At 37.0% G+C, this 19,292-nt stretch overlaps 1 non-coding gene across 1 annotated transcript; it reads right to left on the bottom strand.

The window, feature by feature from the left end:
• Positions 1–11,689: 11,689 nt before the first annotated feature.
• On the bottom strand, positions 11,690–11,839 carry LOC112924527 (U12 minor spliceosomal RNA). The gene has a single exon (XR_003235909.1). It is a non-coding gene; the product is annotated as a U12 minor spliceosomal RNA (small nuclear RNA).
• Between the last annotated feature and the right edge of the window lie 7,453 nt (positions 11,840–19,292).

The following is a 19,292-nucleotide window of genomic DNA, read 5'->3' as shown; positions in this document are numbered from 1 at the left end:
CTGCCTTTGGCCCAGGGCGTGATCCTGGAGTCCCAGGATCAAGTCCTACATTGGGCTCCTTGCGAGGAGCCTGCTTCTCTCTCTGCCTATGTCTCTGCCTCTCTGTCTCTCTGTGTGTCTCTCATGAATAAATAAAATCTTTAAAAAAAAACTGCAAATAATAGAGAAAAGAACACATTACATAATCAAATTAATGCAGTTCATTCATTCTTTCATTCATTCAACAAATAGTTTCTGGGACCCCCACTAGACACTTGGGGTAAGTCAGTAGGGAAATAAAAAAAAAAAGAACAAGATTCTCCATTTGGAGTTTATATTATAAACATCTGAGAGGAGCTTATATTATAAACATCTGAGACTGACAAAAGATATATATAAAATAAGTAAATGTGTATATACATAATGTTCTAAAAGGTCAAAAATTCTATAGGAAAAAAAAAGTAGAGCAGGGAAAGGGGAATAGGAGGTAGAGTTTGACATTTTGAATAGGGCGGTAAAGGAAGTCCCACCTGAGAAGGTGTGTGTGAGTAAAATTTTGAATGAAGTGAGGGATCAGTCATAAGAGACAGAGTATAAAGGCCCGGGGGTCCTTCCGGGCTTCACCAAGAGCAGAGATGGCAGGTGGCTGGAGAGCAGGAACTTGGAGAGGGCAGGAGATGGAAAGGTCAAAGATGTGGGGGACATGATCAGTAGGCGTTTGGGTACCAGTGTCGTTTTAGTCTGAGTGAAATAGGTAGCGGCTGTTGATGGTCTTGAAAAAGAGGTCAAAGTTGAACTAATTTCAACTTTAAGAGAAGATTCAGGCTGCACCATTGGGAATCGAATGTAGAGACAGGAGGATAAGCAGGGAGTCTGCAAATATTACGTGTAGAGTTTATTTATTTTCTTAAGATTTTATTTATTTATTCATTAGAAGAGTGAGAGAGAGAGGCAGAGGGAGAAGCAGGCTCCATGCAGGGAGCCCGATGTGGGACTCAATCCCGGGTCTCCAGGGTCACGCCCTGGGCCAAAGACAGGTGCTTAACCCCTGAGCCACCCGGGCTGCCCACATGTAGAGTTTAATACATGTCAACCACTTTTCGGTGTGGTTTTTTATTTATCAACCACTGTGAATCTCACAACTATTGATGCGATCCAAACCAGAGCAGACCAGGCTGACACCGTAGCCAATGCAGTGAGAAGGAGTTGAATTTGGGGTATCTTTTGACTGCACACTAGCTGGTATTTGATAATGGATTGGATGTGAGCTGGGAAGGAAAGATCTGAACTAAGAATGAATCCAGGGGTCTTGGCCCAAGAGACTATAGAAGGATGGAAATGCCGTTGATAAGTGAAGACGTGGATGATATGGGGTGCAGCGGGGTTTGGTGGACACACATCTGGGAAACCACATGGCCACATCCATTCTATGCAGTGGATACCAACTGCCCTACACAGTCGCAGCTGATGGGGACAGAAAAGAGAACCTAGATCCAGGCCCTCCAAGGATTATTAGGCAAGTGGACCCATTGATAGCCTGAGAACTCTCCCATCTGAAAGGAAGTCCCATCCAAAAGGGGTCAGGCCTAAACAAATCAGATCTCTTGGCCTGGTCCGGAGCACACTGGTCAAGCCAATGCGATTCATTACAAATAGCAAATAAGGAAGGATAACATGAAGTTAACATCCTACATTTTTAGAAGTCCTTTATAGCCTTTGCTTGATATATTCAAGTATTAGCGCAAGGGGAATATTCCATCTCCCAAGCTGGGCTGCGCGCAGAGCCACCTTGACAGCATTGATGGCGCTGGGCTCCCCAGACACTGTGGGGGCCAGGCGACAGGCTCCACTCAGCTGCACCTGGGACTCCCAGATCTGGGCAAACCGGGGATGCAGGGGAGACAGAACTCAAAGCAAATGCCGAGAAGACTTCTGGGAGCAGCATAAAAATTATGAAAGTGGAAAAGCAATAATCTACTCTGACTAAACCTGAATGCTACATCTTTAAAGTGAAGATGTGTGGGCACCTGTTAAGGGCAGATTGAAAACAACCTCCCTTCATGGGGGGATGGAGGGGAGCGGGCAGAAATACTACCTGACATTGGATAAAATTGAAGTAGGGTTCAAACAATGGGTTATTTACCAAAATGTGTAAATAAGTGTGCGATGTGAGAGAAACACGTTAAGGGGAAAAATTAAGAATTTATGAAAATATTTCTCCCTTGGTTATTGATCAAGCTGTGCAGCCATATATATTTTTCCTGAAGACCTTAGATTAAATGTACTATGGGTTCAACAACAACTGTTGTCTCTAAAATATAACATTGTGCTCCTTTTATGGGAGAAATCCAAGATTATAGTACATATTTTGGAATACAAAACAAAACACAAGGAATTCCAAAACCAAAAATGAAGTAAATCATTTTTATCCCTTCTCTTAGGGTTATCCACTGCTAACATGTTAGTGGCTGACCTAAGATGCCTAGTGTAAATGTATATTTTGGAATAAATGTAAACACACACACATGTACGCATGAGCACCCTTATGTGAACATTAACCAATTTCCCTTGGAGGTGACTTAGAAAAAATGAAAATTTATGGCTTAGACCACATATGGATGAAAAAAGGTGATAGTTAAGGAGAAACATACATTCTAAAATAATGTTATTTTCGGAAATATTTTAAAGAAGTGTATATCTCTAAAATCAAAAGGTGATAAAATAATATTCCATCAAAAAATATTGTTTCTTACATAATTTTTGAGACACTATGCATCAAATGAAATAAAATTCCATGTTTTCTGTCTTACCAGCAATGATTTTTTTTTACATAAGATTTTTAAATGTATGCTTTGTATTGATAATTGTCATTTCATCTAATTAAAATGTCATGATTAACACATGGATATGTGTGCATGTATGTATTGTGTGTGTGTATCCTCTTACTGTTTCTTTCAGTCACTGATATAATTCTAAGTGAAGAATGAGACAAGAATAAGTGTAAGAATTATATAAGTCATAAGAATAAGAATAAGTGAAGAATAAGATAATATTCATAACAGCAAATATTATATGTAGAATTTAACGTGTGTCAACCATTTTTCTATGTGGTTTCTTATTTATCAACTAATGTGAATCTCACAACACCTCAACAAGCCAAAACCTATTATTATTACCACTTTACCAATGAGGAGGAATGAAACAGAGTGTCTTACCCTAGCTTACCTTCCGTGACACAGAAGGGAAGTGACACTGGGTTTCACTCCCTGGCTATTGGGCTCTGCAGTTTGCACCCTCACCTGCTGCACTCTGATGCTTCATGCAATCTCAGCCCATCGATTTCTCTTTTTCACATAAAGAGGTATTTTTAAATTATATTGGATAAATATATATATTGCAAATAATCACTATGATTCTTAACTTAAAAACATCTAAATGTTCAGCCTAAATGTTTTCTGTGGACTTTTTTCTTCAGGGAACTTACATTACCAAAGACTTTTTATAATTATTCTACAAATTTACATTTCTAATTCTTTCCTAAAATTCCAGAAACTTTTCCTAGATTTTAGCACCTCCTAGTATTTTTCTAGTACTTACACAATCATGATTTTCCTCCTTGGCCCCCCAGGCTTGAAAAAAATAGGTTATTTGTAATTCAGCTTTTCTAGTAGTAACTAACAAGTCACTACATTAGCTGATGTGGTACCGTTGTTTCTTCAGAGACTACTATGTGCCTCACACTACAATTGATAGTTAAATAAGTGAAAGGCATGGTTCTTTCCCTGGAAGAATTTGCAGTGTAATTGAGAAATAGCTTACTTCACAAGCAAAAACTGCCCATACCAGCGTTTCTCACCTTCTTTTCACCATGCACCACACAGTGACTTTCACCAGGTCCCACAACGCAATTAGCAAATATTGTGGGTGATAAGTAACTCCTAGTTCACTCCCTAAAACATCCAAAAAACTTTTTTTTTTGGATGTGATAAAGTTAACATGTTAGTGAAAGAGAGCATTGTCAGTACAGAAATAGGTTTAAATCTCCATAATAATCTGTTTCTTCTTAAAGCATACCCTTTTTAAGCTTTCTTAAGAAATTACTTGCAACTATTGACATCTTGCTTTAGAATAGTTTTTTTTTCCCCCATCTCAAGTCTTTGAAGGCATGGAAGGCTTTATTGAGAAGATGGGCTTTGAAGGATGTATACCATTGCTATTGAACTTCTGAATGATACTTTATTTTTAAGTTACTATGGTCTTATTTCAATAAATCATTTTTCTTGAATTCCGTTGCCTGCCTAAGTAACATTAAAGCAGCCTATATTCAATTTCACCAAAGACATCCCTTAAAGTGGTCAGAGATCTCGATTCAAAATTGTGTCGTATTGTATGGAATTGGTGTTTTTCCACTTTCTTCAACATAGCATACATATAACTTTCACTCTTCTAATAAGGCCACCATAGCTCACTGAACAATATATTGGTCTTTATTTTTGTTACATGCAAATTGTCCAACATACATCCCCCTCTCCATTCCCTATATCTTCTCTATCAGCATCTCTTAAGATGCTCACTATCTATTGGCAAGCAATTATTAACCCCCAAAAACCAATTTTAAGCTAGTTTTCACAAAGAAGCACTCAATTACTTTTTTAAAAGTTTTGTATATCCTAATTACTTTGACGCTAAATAGAACATGTATTTCTATTACAAAACAAGCATTTGTAAATTATAAAGTTTTAGAAAAAACACCTTTTCTAATGAAAGAAAATATTTTGCTGTAATGTTTTGACTGTTAGAACAATTAGGCATATTTGAAGATTTTATATCTCTATCAATTTTTTTTTCTTATGTATTGAGCAGTCTATGCTAGTTAAAGGCAAATCTAGAAAACCAATAGGATCAGGTCCTGCAGTAATTTAAAATATACCAATTTTTTTTATTGACAGCTACATCGTAGTGTCCAATATCTTGTATTAAGGGAGAATTTTCCAATTCTAGAATTTTCATTGGATTTTTTGAAGGAATTAAAAGATTTAAAGAATGCCACACAAACTAGCAATGATAATCAAGCAGCACAGTCACCTTAATTGCTGAACAGTACCTGATGGCATCTCATCAGGATGATATTCCCCAGGTTGGACTGCAGCATTATCTTTGTTTGAACTGTCACTGACCTACCTATTCTTTATGTCCTCGGGAAGCAATCAGATTTTGATTTTTCTTCCTATTGGGTCCCAGTGTCATATAAGCCTCTTACCTCTTTACCATTTTAAGCATTGGTCGATTTTGACAACATATTCATTAAATATCGTGGCCTTTGAACTCAGGGATTAACCTAAAGAATATGCTACTCCCTAAACAAAAATTTATAGACAGTTACAGTTCACTCTATAAGCATAACCAAGGTCTAAATGTCATTTGAGTGTCCCTCATAGTTCTATTTTTTGATATCCTCATTAACTTCTGTTTTTAAACAGTTACAGTGTTTCAGTACTGAAATGCAAAGACCAGGTGACAGACTATTTCATGGCTTATACTTCCATAAATTTGTAAACTTGTGATATAAAAATCTGGATTCTAATTTACTAGAAAATAAGCCTTTGATCTGGGTGCTATGTCGGGCAGGGCTCCAGTCTTCATTTTTATGTAGGCCTCTATAAATGATTTGAGGATAATAAAACGCAGTTTCAAATTTTCATGAGAGTCATAGGAAAGCAACAAGAACAACAAGTTTCTAAAATTCCTAATCATTCTCTTTATATGATTATATCCAAAATCAATATTGTCCTTTATTATTAATGTAGAATACATACTTTAAAAATAATAAAATAGTTTTATTCCTCAATAGTTCCAGTCTCTGACTTCATGTTTTTATTGGCACTGGGCAACATAATAATAGTTCCAAGCATTTTGGGGGTAATTAGAAAGTATACCACAATTTTAGGCTAACATGTTTTAATTCATCTCAATAATTCATCTTAATAAATAGTTTGTAAGTGTCTCCCATACACAATCTAGGTGCAATATATTAAAGGGAATTAAATGTCAGATAAAAACAATCTCACTTCCCTAGGACCTAGCAATACTCTAGGTAATAGAGCAAGGTTAGAAGGTATGCCATATTTATAGCTAAATTTCACATACTTGATTTAAAATTAAACTTAGTATACATCAATCATGCTTATGTGAAGATGATATCAAGTATGATTGCATTCAAGTATGATCTATGAAAATACGATCTTTTGTGAATCCACAAAGATAATATTTAATGCTCCTTAGTAGGGACACATTCATGATGGTAGAGTCATTTGAGGCGGACATGGAAAAAAGAGATTTCAAATATGGAAAGAATAGCAAAAACAAAAGAAGTGGGAAAGTCCAAGGCGCCTTACAAAATAACTTTATTTGATTAGAGATGATAGTACGCGCAGCAGAGCAATGAGAAAAAGGGAGACATCAATGTTACATTAAAGAAATATTGTTCCCACTCTTGAGTTCAAACGTGGGAGCAAAAAAATCACATATAATTCCATAGACAATGAGAATCCAATGCGGTGTGAAGAAGAGTATGGTGGGGTTAGAGCTGTGGTTAGACACAGAAGTCGCTCAATAATAGTCCATGTGTTTTTGTAAAGTGAGGAGGTACTGGTGCCAAAAGATTATCTTAATGACCCAGAAGAGAAATAATGAGACTAACCTAGTGTCAGAGGGACTGGAAAGAAAGGGATGAGGTGTTGTTTTATTTTGGGAGGGGGCTGTTGTTGTTTGTTTTTTTAATAGAAGAAGTAGAATCTAAAGACAAGTACCTAAATTGTGTGGGGTGATATCAAACGAAAATTTAAAGATAACCGACACTAACTGTGGGTAACAGAGAATTCTGCTACGATTACAGACCCCAGGAAATCAGGAGCAGAAGCAAGCTGTGGGAAAATGAGCAGAGTTCAGTTTAAGGGCTGACAAGGTGTCCACGTGGTGTTGCAGAGAAAACTTTTGGAAATGCTGATCTCAAGCTCTGGAGAGAGATGAGGGCAAGCAGATTCAGGAATCCCCTCCACAGCGGTCCAATTCATTCCAGACTGACCTAATTACTGCCAAACCTGTCTTCGGGACTCCAAAAACTTCCCCAGGCAATAAATTTAGTGTAGTGTTTCCCACACATATTCTTATGAGGATTTTAACTCAATTTAAAATGGACATTACATAATGCCTCTTAGTTCAGTGAATATTATAGTGTCTTTGTCTGTGATCTTAAAATAGAGAAAATATTACCCTTTTTCCAAGTCACTTGAAGCTTCAGGGATTACATGATTCTTAGGATCACACTCTGGACTCTACACTCACTCTTCTCTTTGTAAATTTATAATGCGTAAGTAGTAACCTCTACCTCGCCTACATAGAATTGTGCATTCTTATTAAATGAGACAAGATTAAGGCCCTATTCAATAAAAGGGGTGACCATGACGTTCTCTCTTCACCTTTATCTTCATTCCCATGTGAATAATGGCTGGCGGGGACATTATATACTCCAGCTGCCTGGCCTCAATGGGCTATGCTTGGGGTTTGGTAGGTATGGACATAGCTTTCAAGTGAAGGCATGAGGCAAGATGCTGCTGTGCTTGTGAGCATGCGCTATGGGACTCTGGGCAAGGCAACACTCACGATGTGCCTCAGTTTACTCCTCGATAAAAACTGAGATGATGATAGTTCCTCTTCATTAGGTTGCTGTGACTCCTAAGTGCTCAGAAATATTAGCTATAAACTATGATCGTAATGGGTTCAAATTTTCAGTCTCAAAGTTGTACTTGCAAAAATGTAGTATTATTTCCTTAAAAAAATAAAATCAATATAGCTCTACGGCCTTGATTCCAGCTATTGGCAAATTTCTTGGCAATGCAAGGTGAGAGTCACTCCAGTTTTCAGACAACTTCAGTTCAGGATTTTGCCCCAATTAAGTTTTATACAGCCGGTCCCTTTGCATTTTCTCATCTCTGCTACTTACTTAAGGTCCAGGCATCAGGTCAAAGCTGTTTGGTCCACGTGCCCACATGCCATCCTCCAGCCTGGCTGCTCTCTGCTCTTATATAACACGTCAATCTTGGTTGTCATTGTGCCCTGGCATCTGCTGCTGACATCTGTGACCTTTGCGGCCTCTGGTCAAGAAGTCCAGATAGTGTGCGTCTTCACTGTATGCACTTCTATTGATGGACTTAATCATGCTTTTTTTTAAAGCCTCTTCGTATTGTACCATATTTGCTTTGCATTTGGAGGGAAATAAATAGTTACTGATAAGTGTGACTCCTCTGGATCCCCTCCTTGTTCAGATCAAGAAGGGCATAATCATCACCCTTAATTTGTTTGCTAGCATTAGGGAGCATTTTAAGCAACCCTGTTCATTTTATAAAATATTTATTCCTTTTGGGAAAGAACTCCCTGAAAGTTTCCTGTAAGTAATTGTTTCCTCTAACACTTTTAAAAGACAGTATTATTTACAAAAGTGTGTACTCTTTTAAGACTCTGTATGTACTGTGTAAAGTAATATCTATTTGTCTTTGCAAATAATACAACACAAATTCTGACTTTTGTCTAAGAACCTGATACCAATTTATCAGCGAAATAAATTGTCTGTGTCAGTGTGATGGATCCCTAGAGCCTTGGCATGATCCCTGCTTTGTGAGAAGGAGATGCCTTTTGTACACAGCTAGCCAAATTCAAGGGCTGTGCCTCTGGCCAAGGCAAAGAGCTTCTACTCTGGGTGAAATTAAATGAGACTCCAACTGTGGCCTCACTGGTACCCAAATATCAAGTTCTCTGCTCCCAATCCTATCACCATGTACCATTTGCTTAGATGAATAAATGCCATTTCTGGCTAGGCTGGTAACTCTTCCTTAGAAAAATGCAGAGTGGAAATGCTTCAAAAATGTGAGTTGTGGCATTTGAATTAGAATTCCGCTTGGTATAAGAATATCCTTTTTCTGTTTTGTTTTTTTCCAGCTTGTCACTCACTGCAAAGGCAGTCAAAAAAAAAAAAAAAAAAAAGAATCTGCCAATTTGTTTTATCTTATATGTATTTAATTTTTTGATTCTCAAACAGGGAAAACATGAAACAGAAAATCTCACGTGTAACCAAGTTGAAACAAGAAAGACAATTACTTTTCCCTAATGAAATGTTCTATTTCCTTGGTTTGCTGTTTCATTAATTTCCCAACTTCATTTTTATGCTGATCTAGATTTTACTAGTTTTCCCTGAGCACAGCTTGAGCAAAAGATGTTTGGATTAATTCAAACACCTATTGTGTATCTATGGTGTGAGCGGCCCTTTCTTATGAATTGAGTAATGGTCAAAAGCAGTGCAGATTTTCACTGTCACAGGACTTCCATTTGAGAGCTGGGGTGAGAACAGATTAAAATAGGCAAAACAGAGGCACCCGAATAGCTCAGTGTTTGAGCATCTGCCCTCGGCTCCCGGGGTCCTGAGATCGAATCCCACATTGGCCTCTCTGCAGGGAGCCTGCTTCTCCCTCTGCCTGTGTCTCTGGCTCTCTCCTTGTGTCTCTCATGAATAAAGAAATAAAATCTTTAAAAAAATAAAACGGGCAAAATAATAAATAAATAAGAATTGAACACAATGGTAGTTATGATCAAGAAAATAAGATTTATTTAACAGAGAATGACTCGGGGGCATATAACCTGCAGAGTCCCCTCTGAAGAGATGAGGCTTGAGCTGAGAACTTCCTGCTGAAAAAGATGAAGCAGCAAGTGTGAATACTTGAAGGGACACTCAGCTACCAGAGTAAACACAAGAGCCCAAGAAAGAGACCAGTTCAGTGTATTATAGGATTTGAAAGGAAGTCATTGTAACGGGAGCATAATGAACAAAAGAAAGAGTGACAAGAAATGAGGAAGGACCAATATCTGAGGGTGACACCAATCACCATATTCTAAAGTATAATAACATAAGTTCCAAAATAAATAAATAAATAAATAAATAAATAAACAATATTTTTTTTTTTTTTTAAAAAGGTAAGTTCCATTGTGTTTTTAGTCACTGGAGGATTTTCAGCTGAGGAGTAATGTGATATAATATACACTTTATTATTTTATATTTTTAAAGATTTTATTTATTTATTCATGAGAGACACACAGAGAGAGGCAGAGACAGAGAGATATTTTGGTCCAGGGTGACAGAGCGTGAAAGCAGGGAATCATTTAGGACAACACTGTAGACTGTAGACTGTAGCCTGGATCTCTTTCTAGATCCCTTCGAGTCTTTCCATATGAAAAAGAAAGATGACATCATCCAAACTCTATGTTTACCCACTTTTTCTTCTTGGCCTGGCCTTTGACTTGGGTTCAAAGACTGTGGGCTCCTTATTTCTTGGTCTCTTTTTCCCTTTCCCTAAGATATGTCATCAAGTCACTCGTGTTTACTACAAACATTAGGAGTTCCTCCCCTGACTACTCTGTGCAGAAGAATGGACGGAATTCTCTTTCCGGGAAAGCCACCATAGTGTGTGGCAACTGCACTCAGAGTTGCCACCCTGATGTCCAAGTGATGACAGTATTGACCGAAGCAGCCTACTATTTCCCAGAAGTTGCTAAATATTCATAAGCATATCTGTGATCCAGGAGTCTTAGATAATAGGCAAATATGTTTTATCTTTGCCTCTTTCTAGCTTAGCCATCGTACATTGTTAAACTATAATTGATGAGAAAACCAACTTCATGAACATGGAAATTCATTCAAGCTATAAAAAAGCAAAAAAAAAAAAAAAAACAAAAAACACATTTTTTTCTGATTCCTCTCCACCCCAAGTTATTGGATGTTGCAGCTGAGTAACATTAAGAGGATTAGAAACATGCATGGCCTTCTGTTTAGTTTTCTGTCCTTATCATATGTGTCAGGCTAATTTCTAGAACACCACTTTTGCTGTCAGTTATTAATCTTTCTGAGGTGGAACACTTAGCGGTTTGGTTTCAATCACTAATTTCTCTGGTCTTAAAATGTTCTCTACATGCAGCGGTTCATATGTGTTCCTAATTTCATTTCTGGCTGGGTGTTTTGGTCTCCCACTTTGGTCGAGCCACAATGGAAGCCAACTCTACAGAACTATTTATGAAGAAAGTCTCTGGACTTAGTGAACAGAGGGAATTATTTCCCATTGCTGGGAGAGGTTGGGTGAGTTTCATAATTTCTGTTGTGGAATTTTGGACTGAAAGAGGAAGAATATTGCCATGTTTTCTAACAGATGCTCTCTCTAGCTCAGAGCTTGAATGTATCAAATTATTGAAAGGAGCATGTGTGACATCATGTCTCGGTGAAGAATAGAAAAAAAAAAGAAAGGAATACTCTCAGGCCCATCTTTCTGAAATATTCTATGTATTCAAAATTAAATACTACATTTGAGTGAGTCAGTGCCAATAATGGTAAAATTTAAAGGATGAGTGGAGATTTGCTTGGGCCACTGTCATATGAGACGTCTTCCTTTCTTGGGACGACTACCTTCTTCTTGACACTGAGTCCAGATAACCAAGCATTCACTTTGTCTTCTCTAAGAAATTTTAACTTCAGCTTCAAACAGTTCTTTACATGTCAGTCTATGTAAGAGATGTAAACTTTACATGTTTTTGTTTGTTTTGTTTGTTTCCTTTTCAGTGTCTTTTATTACCTTCATGCCAGTCAAACCTTCGTTTCAGTTTTAAAGGGGGATGGGCATATCGCCCCTCCTAGGCATCCCACAATATAGACAGGTCACCTGAAGGACAACCTTTACACGCTCAAAATTTCAACTCACATTACCAGTGAAGATTTGGGCATCACCCCAAATCATTGTTTTTCTTACTCATGAGTTTAAGGCGTTAAACTTTGCCTCTTTAAGACTCAGCAGCCCACATCATTTTGTTCACACCTATTTCTTGACCAAATCTTAGTTCTAGAAAAACCTGTGGCTTCTATGGCTGAAGATGCAGAATTTAATGCAAATACTGTCATGGGGATAATTGTGGATTATATTATGTTTTGATGAAATAGTTCTCCATTTTCCAAACTAATTAATGCAATGGAAAATCCTAGATGTTGTCTGTGGACTTGGGATCAATTCGCTTCTATCGACCATTACTTCTACTTCAGTCTATGTCTTACTACAAATGACCTTTAAGAAAGAAAATCGGCGTCTGTAATTTATCAAATGCAAGTTCTTTTAAAACGATGAGCCAGGATAGTTAAAATTGTGTTGTGTGAGTAAATGGCTCTAAAAAATCTCAGTGTGTCTATGGACAATAAAATCTTCTTTCTTGCTCATGCTACATGGCCATTGAAAGCAGGCAAGAGACAACTGTCTCATTATACTCAATATGGAATCAGGCTAAATGAGAAGCCACCTTTTCTGGCATTGCCAGTTCCTGAGCCAAATTAAAAAAAAAAAAATTGTGCAGGGAGCAATCCAGATGTTCTAGCCCAGAAATGACATGCTTAGAACTGATTTAGTGACATGGCAGGAGAGGGGAATGGGAGTTGTGTGCCAATGATACACACTGGCAGGTAGAAGTACAGGTAGAAGTACAGATACAGGTAGAAGTACAATTCTACCTGTAGGAAGAGGAACTTTCTAGAAACATTTTGACGAAAGCCTTAATGATTGTCATGGCACTCCATGACTGGCCTTCTGTTAGGCTTTTATAGACTGCTCCACTGAGCTTCAAATACATGCTTTCCTCCTAGCAACTTCACCTGAGGAATCAGTCCTTGAGGGAAGGCTAGAAGACAAATGCCTGCTGAGCCAAGGAAGAAGAGAGAAAAGCATGGCATTCGCCTTTCTGCCTTGGATTTTGATTAGTTAGAAAGTACAGGCTCATGTTGACATTAATATACTTCCTGACACTTGCAGCTCCCTGAACTGACTGGCCCCAGCACACAACCTCATGCTGGTAGGGACAAAGCACTTAGGATAACTATGTCTCTGAGACTTCCTGTGGGAAAACCCAGTTTACCCGCTACTTCCCTGGCATCTTTGGACTTCTGCTTCTCTGTGAAATAATTCCACACCAGAAAATTTAAAAAAAAAACTATAAATAATAATTTATGTGAAAGGTGGATAAGATTGAAAAAAATATTCTGTGCTGTGCTTTTGCTTTGCTCAAGGGAGTTCCTTGGCCCAATCCCAAGCATTCTGTTAGTTTCCTCAGATTTCACCAAAAAATAGTTAACCATAACCGCAAATTCCTGTCTATTATACAGGTATATCTACTTTCACCTCGTACCATTGAACTGCAATAGTTTAGACTCTCACCAAGGGTAGAAGTGTGTGCTTCTTGTTACTTAAAATTACCAAGAGCTCAGCTAAATATTTTTCTTTCTGACCTTCCTTTCTTCCTTTCTCCTTATATTCTTCTTTCCTTCTTTCCTGCCTTCCTTCTTTCCTTCCTTCCTTTATTTATTATTTAATCTTTTTTGTTCTGTTGAAGCACAATTTACATATAATAAACTACACATATCTAAAATATACAATTTGATGTGTTTTGACTTATATGGATACCAGTGCAGCCATCAATACAATCACAGAATGAACATATCATGTCCATCATTCCCAAAAGTTTTCTGGTGCCCCTTTTTTTATCCCTCCTCTGGCTCTCCTCTTCTCCTGTTCTCTGCTTTCTATCACTACAGATTAGTTTGCATTTTCTGGGATTTTACATAAAGATAATCATGGAGTCTATACCCTCTTTTGTCTGACTTCTTTCACTCAGTATAATTATTTTGAGATTTATCCATGTCATTATGTGTATCAGTGGTTGATTGTTTCTCCTTGCTCAATAGTATTCCATTGCATGGATATATCACAATTTGTTTATGTATTCATCTGTTGATGAACATGTGGGTTGCTCCTAGTTTTTTTAAATATTACTAATAAATATTCTATAGCTACTTGTGAACAATCTATGTATGAACATATTCTTTCATTTCTTTTGGGCAAATACCCATGCTAAAACATGAAATATAAACATATTGTATGATCCTAACATGGTGGGATCATACAGTATGTTTATATTTCATGTTTTAGGAAACTACCAAACTGTTTTTCCAAAGTAGTTATACTGGGCTATATTCTCAAAAGCACTGAATGAGATGCCCAGCTTCTATACTTTGTCACTCAACACTTGATACTGTTGGTTTTTCCCATTTTAATACATTTAATACATTTTCTGATATTTCCATATGGCGTTGGTTTGCATTTTCCTAAGGACTAATGATGTTGAACATCTTTCCATATCCCTATTTGCCACTGTTATATCAATTGTGGTGAAGTATCTGTTCAAAATATTTGCCCATTTTTTATTTGAAGTTTTCGTTTTCTTATTATTGAGACGCCCCCCCGCCAAAATTGTTAGTTTTGACATAATTACAAACTACAACTTAACAAGACTCTGAAGTAGCACACAAACACATTGTGGTCCTCAACCATCTGAGAGTAATTTGTCAACCTGATGTCCCATCGTCCCCTACTGCCCCAATGTGTATTTCCTATAAAAGGAGATTACCCTATATAAATACAACACAACATCAAATTTGGAAAATTAACATTATATATTATTACCACTTAATAGTCAAACTCCAGTCAAGTTTTGGCAATTTTTCCAAAAATTTTCGTTCTAATTTTTGCCAATTGTTCACAAGGCATAAGAATCTAGTTCAGAATCACATTGCTTTCAATTGTCATTCCTTCCTCATTTCCTTCATTCTGCAAAATTCCTTCACTCTTATGTCTTTAGGACTCTGACACTTTTAAATATTAGTATATTTTGTAGAATGTCCTTTAGTTTCGGTTTAAATTCTGATAATGTATTTTTTACAGGAATGTTTGGAAGTGATGATGAATTCCTCTGATTGGACACTATTAGTTTTTTAGGATAATTTTATTAAAGTATAACTGAAAAGCAATAAACTACTCTTAGTATACAATTTGAAATGATTTGATCTATGTGTATACCATTAGCTACAATCCAGATAATGAATACATTGATAACTTTCGCAAAAGTATCCTGAAGACTTCAGCTCTCCCTCCAACCCTCCTCCCCCACCTTCAGACAACAACAGATCTGCTTTCTGTCACTGTAGATTAGTTTATATCTTTTAGAATCTTATTTAAATGTAATATTTTTTGTCTGGCTTCTTTCACTTAGCATAATTATTTTGAGATTCATCCATGTTGTAGCATGTATCAATATTTATTCCTTATTTTTAAGAAATATTCTATTGCATGCTATACCACAGTTGTTGGCACTTGTTGATGGGCATTTGGGTTGCTTCCAGTTTTTGACTATTACAAATAAAGCTGCTATGAACATTCATGCGCATGTCTTTGTGTGGACATATGCTTTTATTTCTCTTGGGAAAATACTTTGGCACGAAATAGCTGGATCATATGGTAGGTGTATGTTAAACTCTATAAGAAACTGCCAAATATTTTTCCAAGGTCTATGTGCCTTTTCACATCCACCGGTATTTAATAAGAATTAATATTGTTCACTTCCTCGCCAGCACTTGATGAGGACAGACTTTTTAATTTTAGCTATTCTAAAAGGTATCGTGGCAACTCCTTGTGGTTTCAATTTGCATTTCCCTAATGACTGGTAATATTTGGGGTTTTTTCATGTTCTTATTCATCATCCATATATCATGAGCTTTTAATGAGTTACTCAAAATACTCGTTAGTAAAATTTCAATGCTATATTCATAATAAGAGTCCGTGGCTCTTCATAATTCCTTATCTCTTTTGAGGGAAGGTGGGTCAAGACACCTCTATCTTGTTTCTAATCATCAATACTTGCCTCTGTACTGCATAGTTGAATGCCTGGTACACTCTTCTGTTTGATTCCTTCAAAAGTACAGCTATACGCACATAGAACAACCTGGGTGTTCTCCTCAAAGCATTTTTTGTGGTTGTTACAGATTGGTTCTCTTTGTTTGTTTACTTTGGTATAGAGCTTACTGACTACAAGCAGATTATGGCTCTCAGACATATAGAAGTGATGAAAAATCTTCCGTGTTGGCCTTCCATTTGTTGGTTTTCTTTCTCAAATAGCAGGGATCTTTTGTATTTGCTTCATTTTGTTTTTTAGTTAATAGTTTTTAATTGCTCAGAGGTTTTGAATTTTGTGCCAAGTACAAAGAAGTGATCCTAGGAATAAAATATCTAACTAATGTTTAATGTACTTTGGGATACAAATAATAGCACCTTAAATACCAAAAAAAAAAAATCCTGTTTCCTCTTTCTCCTTTGCACATAGCTCAATCACAATCCCAGTCATCCCTTGGAGGTCAGAGTCATGTGACTGAGTTCTAACCAGCTGAACAAGAATCGACATAACCTGTGCCACTTCCAGATCTGGCTCATTAAAACCCATCCCACGTGATCCTCAACATTCTTTCACCTTCTTGTAGCAAGTGTTAAAGATGATAGATCAATAAGATGGAAGAACACTGAGTACCAGAATCACCATTTGGAGAACCACATGTAGACCAGGAACATTATTATTCACACAGTAATTTCCACTGTTTTAGACCACTGGAACTTAGGAATTTGACCTGTAACAACAACTAGCATTACTCTTACTAACAAAGAAGTTATAAGGATCAGAAGGCTATGTCAGTTATAAGGGTTCTACATTTTTCTACTGTCAATTCTTCCTCCTTGTTCGGACTTCAGGCTTCTAGCCCTTGATGGAATACTGAAGCCCACTGAGACAACAGTGCTTGGAGTTTAATTGAAAGGCGTAACTACCGTGCAACAGTCCTTTTAATCAAGATGTTAAAAGGAAACTTTATTAAACTGTGATTGAATATATAAAATTAAGATGTAATGCATTTTAAGTATATTAGCTCAAATTATAAAATATTAAATTAAGATTTAATATATTAAATTAAACACAGATTAAACTAGATTGAAAAAAATACTTTTAAAAATCTCAAATACACCAGAGGAATTATTAACCATTTTATTTAAAAGTGAAAGTCTAGCAAGTACTAGAGCCATAAAAGGGGATGGTTGAGGGGAAATAGCCACATTGGATATACAATAGTTTCTCCACCAAGTAAATGAGATTTTCAAAAAGATGAAGCAGAAATTGGTTCTGGATTAAAGAATAAAATGTAACAACATGTTGAATCCACCAGATCCCATGAGATCCCAGTGGCAGTGCCAACCCTGATGGTGAGCACATGGCTCATCTATTCAGAGCTGTTATCTTTTCCCGCGCCCAATGTAAAAGCTTCTTGAAATGATTTTGTTGTTTGTGCTTCTATATTTTCACGAGACAGGCTGGCTCTTTATAGATACTGACCCTTGGGTCCAGCAGACTTTTTCACAGGCAAAGAAAAACAGAAAAAACAAAGTATCTTAAAACAACAACAACAAAAAAATATCAACTGGAAAAAAGAAAAGAAAAGAAAGAACTGGACTCCATTTTTCATGTTTAATTCTGAAAATAAATGAATGTAAACATACCTTTGGAGTGAATTTAATGAGTCCCAGTACAAAACCCTTTAAATAAATGTTGCTTTATCCAATTTTTGGAACGGTCCTCTAAGAAAAGTATTATTTTTCCAATTATACATATAAGGAAGTTACTAATCAGACAAATAGGACATTTTCCAGGGATGAAACAGCTAGAAATCAATGTAACCAGACTCAAGATCATATCTATTTTTCCCTAAATCCCATGTTCTGAACTTATAGCTGGAGGATAGCCATAAAGGAAGACAGGCAGTTTCCCAGATGACAAGTCACTAGGCTTAATCACAAGGAATTAAAGTACAGATGATGATAATAATAATAAATAATAATTATAGCAGTTACCATTTATTAGGCAGTTAATGATGTTAGACACAATGATAAATATTTTGCTTGCAAAGACTCATTTGATAATCTAAATAACTTGTGAAAAAAGTACTATCAATACCTCCATTTCAGAGATCAGAATTCTTCCTGAGATTTAGAATTTAAGAAATAGGACCAAAGCCACAATGTTTGTTTGTTTTTTTTTTTTTAAATATATTTCTTTCTTTCTTTCTTTCTTTCTTTCTTTCTTTCTTTCTTTCAGAAAGAGAGCACTAGGGGTAGGGAGGGAGGTGCAGAGGGAGAGAGAGGATCTCAAGCAGACTCAGTGCTCAGCCCAGTGCAGGCTCAATCTGACCACCCTAAGATCCTGACCTAAGCTGAAATCAAGAGCTAGACACTTAACCGGCTGAGCCACCCAGGTGTCACTTGACCACAAAGTTTTTAAGGCACGAGGCTGGGTTCAGACTCACAGTTGCCTTCTTCCTCCTCCCAGTCAGGCACTCTCCATGGACTCACGTGGCATATCTGGATGGAGTGAGATAAGAGAATGAGAACCAGGGAGCTCCTTAGTTTCTACTCTAAATCCACTCAGCTGGCTCCTTCCCAAGCCTTAGAGCCGTGAGTAAGAATAGGCTGATGTCCATATGGGATCATTATCAGGCTGACATGAAATTCTTATCTTCATATTGGAAAAAGCGATGGAAATACATCTGGGTGGTATGATAAGTGCCAGACAGGTGACTAAGGTCTGTTTTTATTTAATATCTTCACTCAGTTCATTTCACCCTTCAGCCCATGATAGTCTGACTCCAGTCTTCCACTTCACCGGAGCTTACCAATGACAACTCATTATTAAAACTCAATGGCCCCTTTGTAGAGGTCTCTGCTTTGGGTGATATATAACACAGTCAACCATTTTCATCTTCTCAATACTCTTTCCTGAATATTCTTGGCTTATGAAATATTAATTTTTCTGGCTTTCTTCCTATCTGATTGTTCCATTTAACACCTTTCATTTTTTCATTTCTATCTCAATCTAGTCACTTGACTTCAATACTTCTGCATTTTGTTATATTCCTGAGCAATTCCATCCCCCACCACTGGTGCCACCTATACTAATGACAGCATGTTTCTTTTCTGGTGTGTCTTAGTTCAGTCAAAGGTATAACCTTCCAGATGATCTTTTTTGGGTGATCACTTCCATGTTTTGTTTCCTAATCTATATCCAGTTACTATCTCTATCCTGATCTCCAGAGTCAGATTTCCAACTCCCTATATCTTAATATATATCTGGGCACCTATATCTAGACATCAAACACAATGTTCTCCAAATTGATCTCATCCTAGCTAAGCAGTAGATAAGAACTTGCTTTCTGGAGCCCAGTTATTTCCCTTACTGGCTGTAAACTTGGGAAAGTTATTTAATGTCTCTGTGTCCCATATCCTTCTCTGTAAGGTAGGGATGATTATAGTACC

Source organism: Vulpes vulpes, chromosome 3 (assembly GCF_048418805.1).
Source record: "Vulpes vulpes isolate BD-2025 chromosome 3, VulVul3, whole genome shotgun sequence".
Taxonomy (NCBI): Eukaryota; Metazoa; Chordata; class Mammalia; order Carnivora; family Canidae; genus Vulpes; species Vulpes vulpes.
Note: the sequence above shows the minus strand (reverse complement) of the source record. Positions and strands in the feature narration are given on the sequence as shown.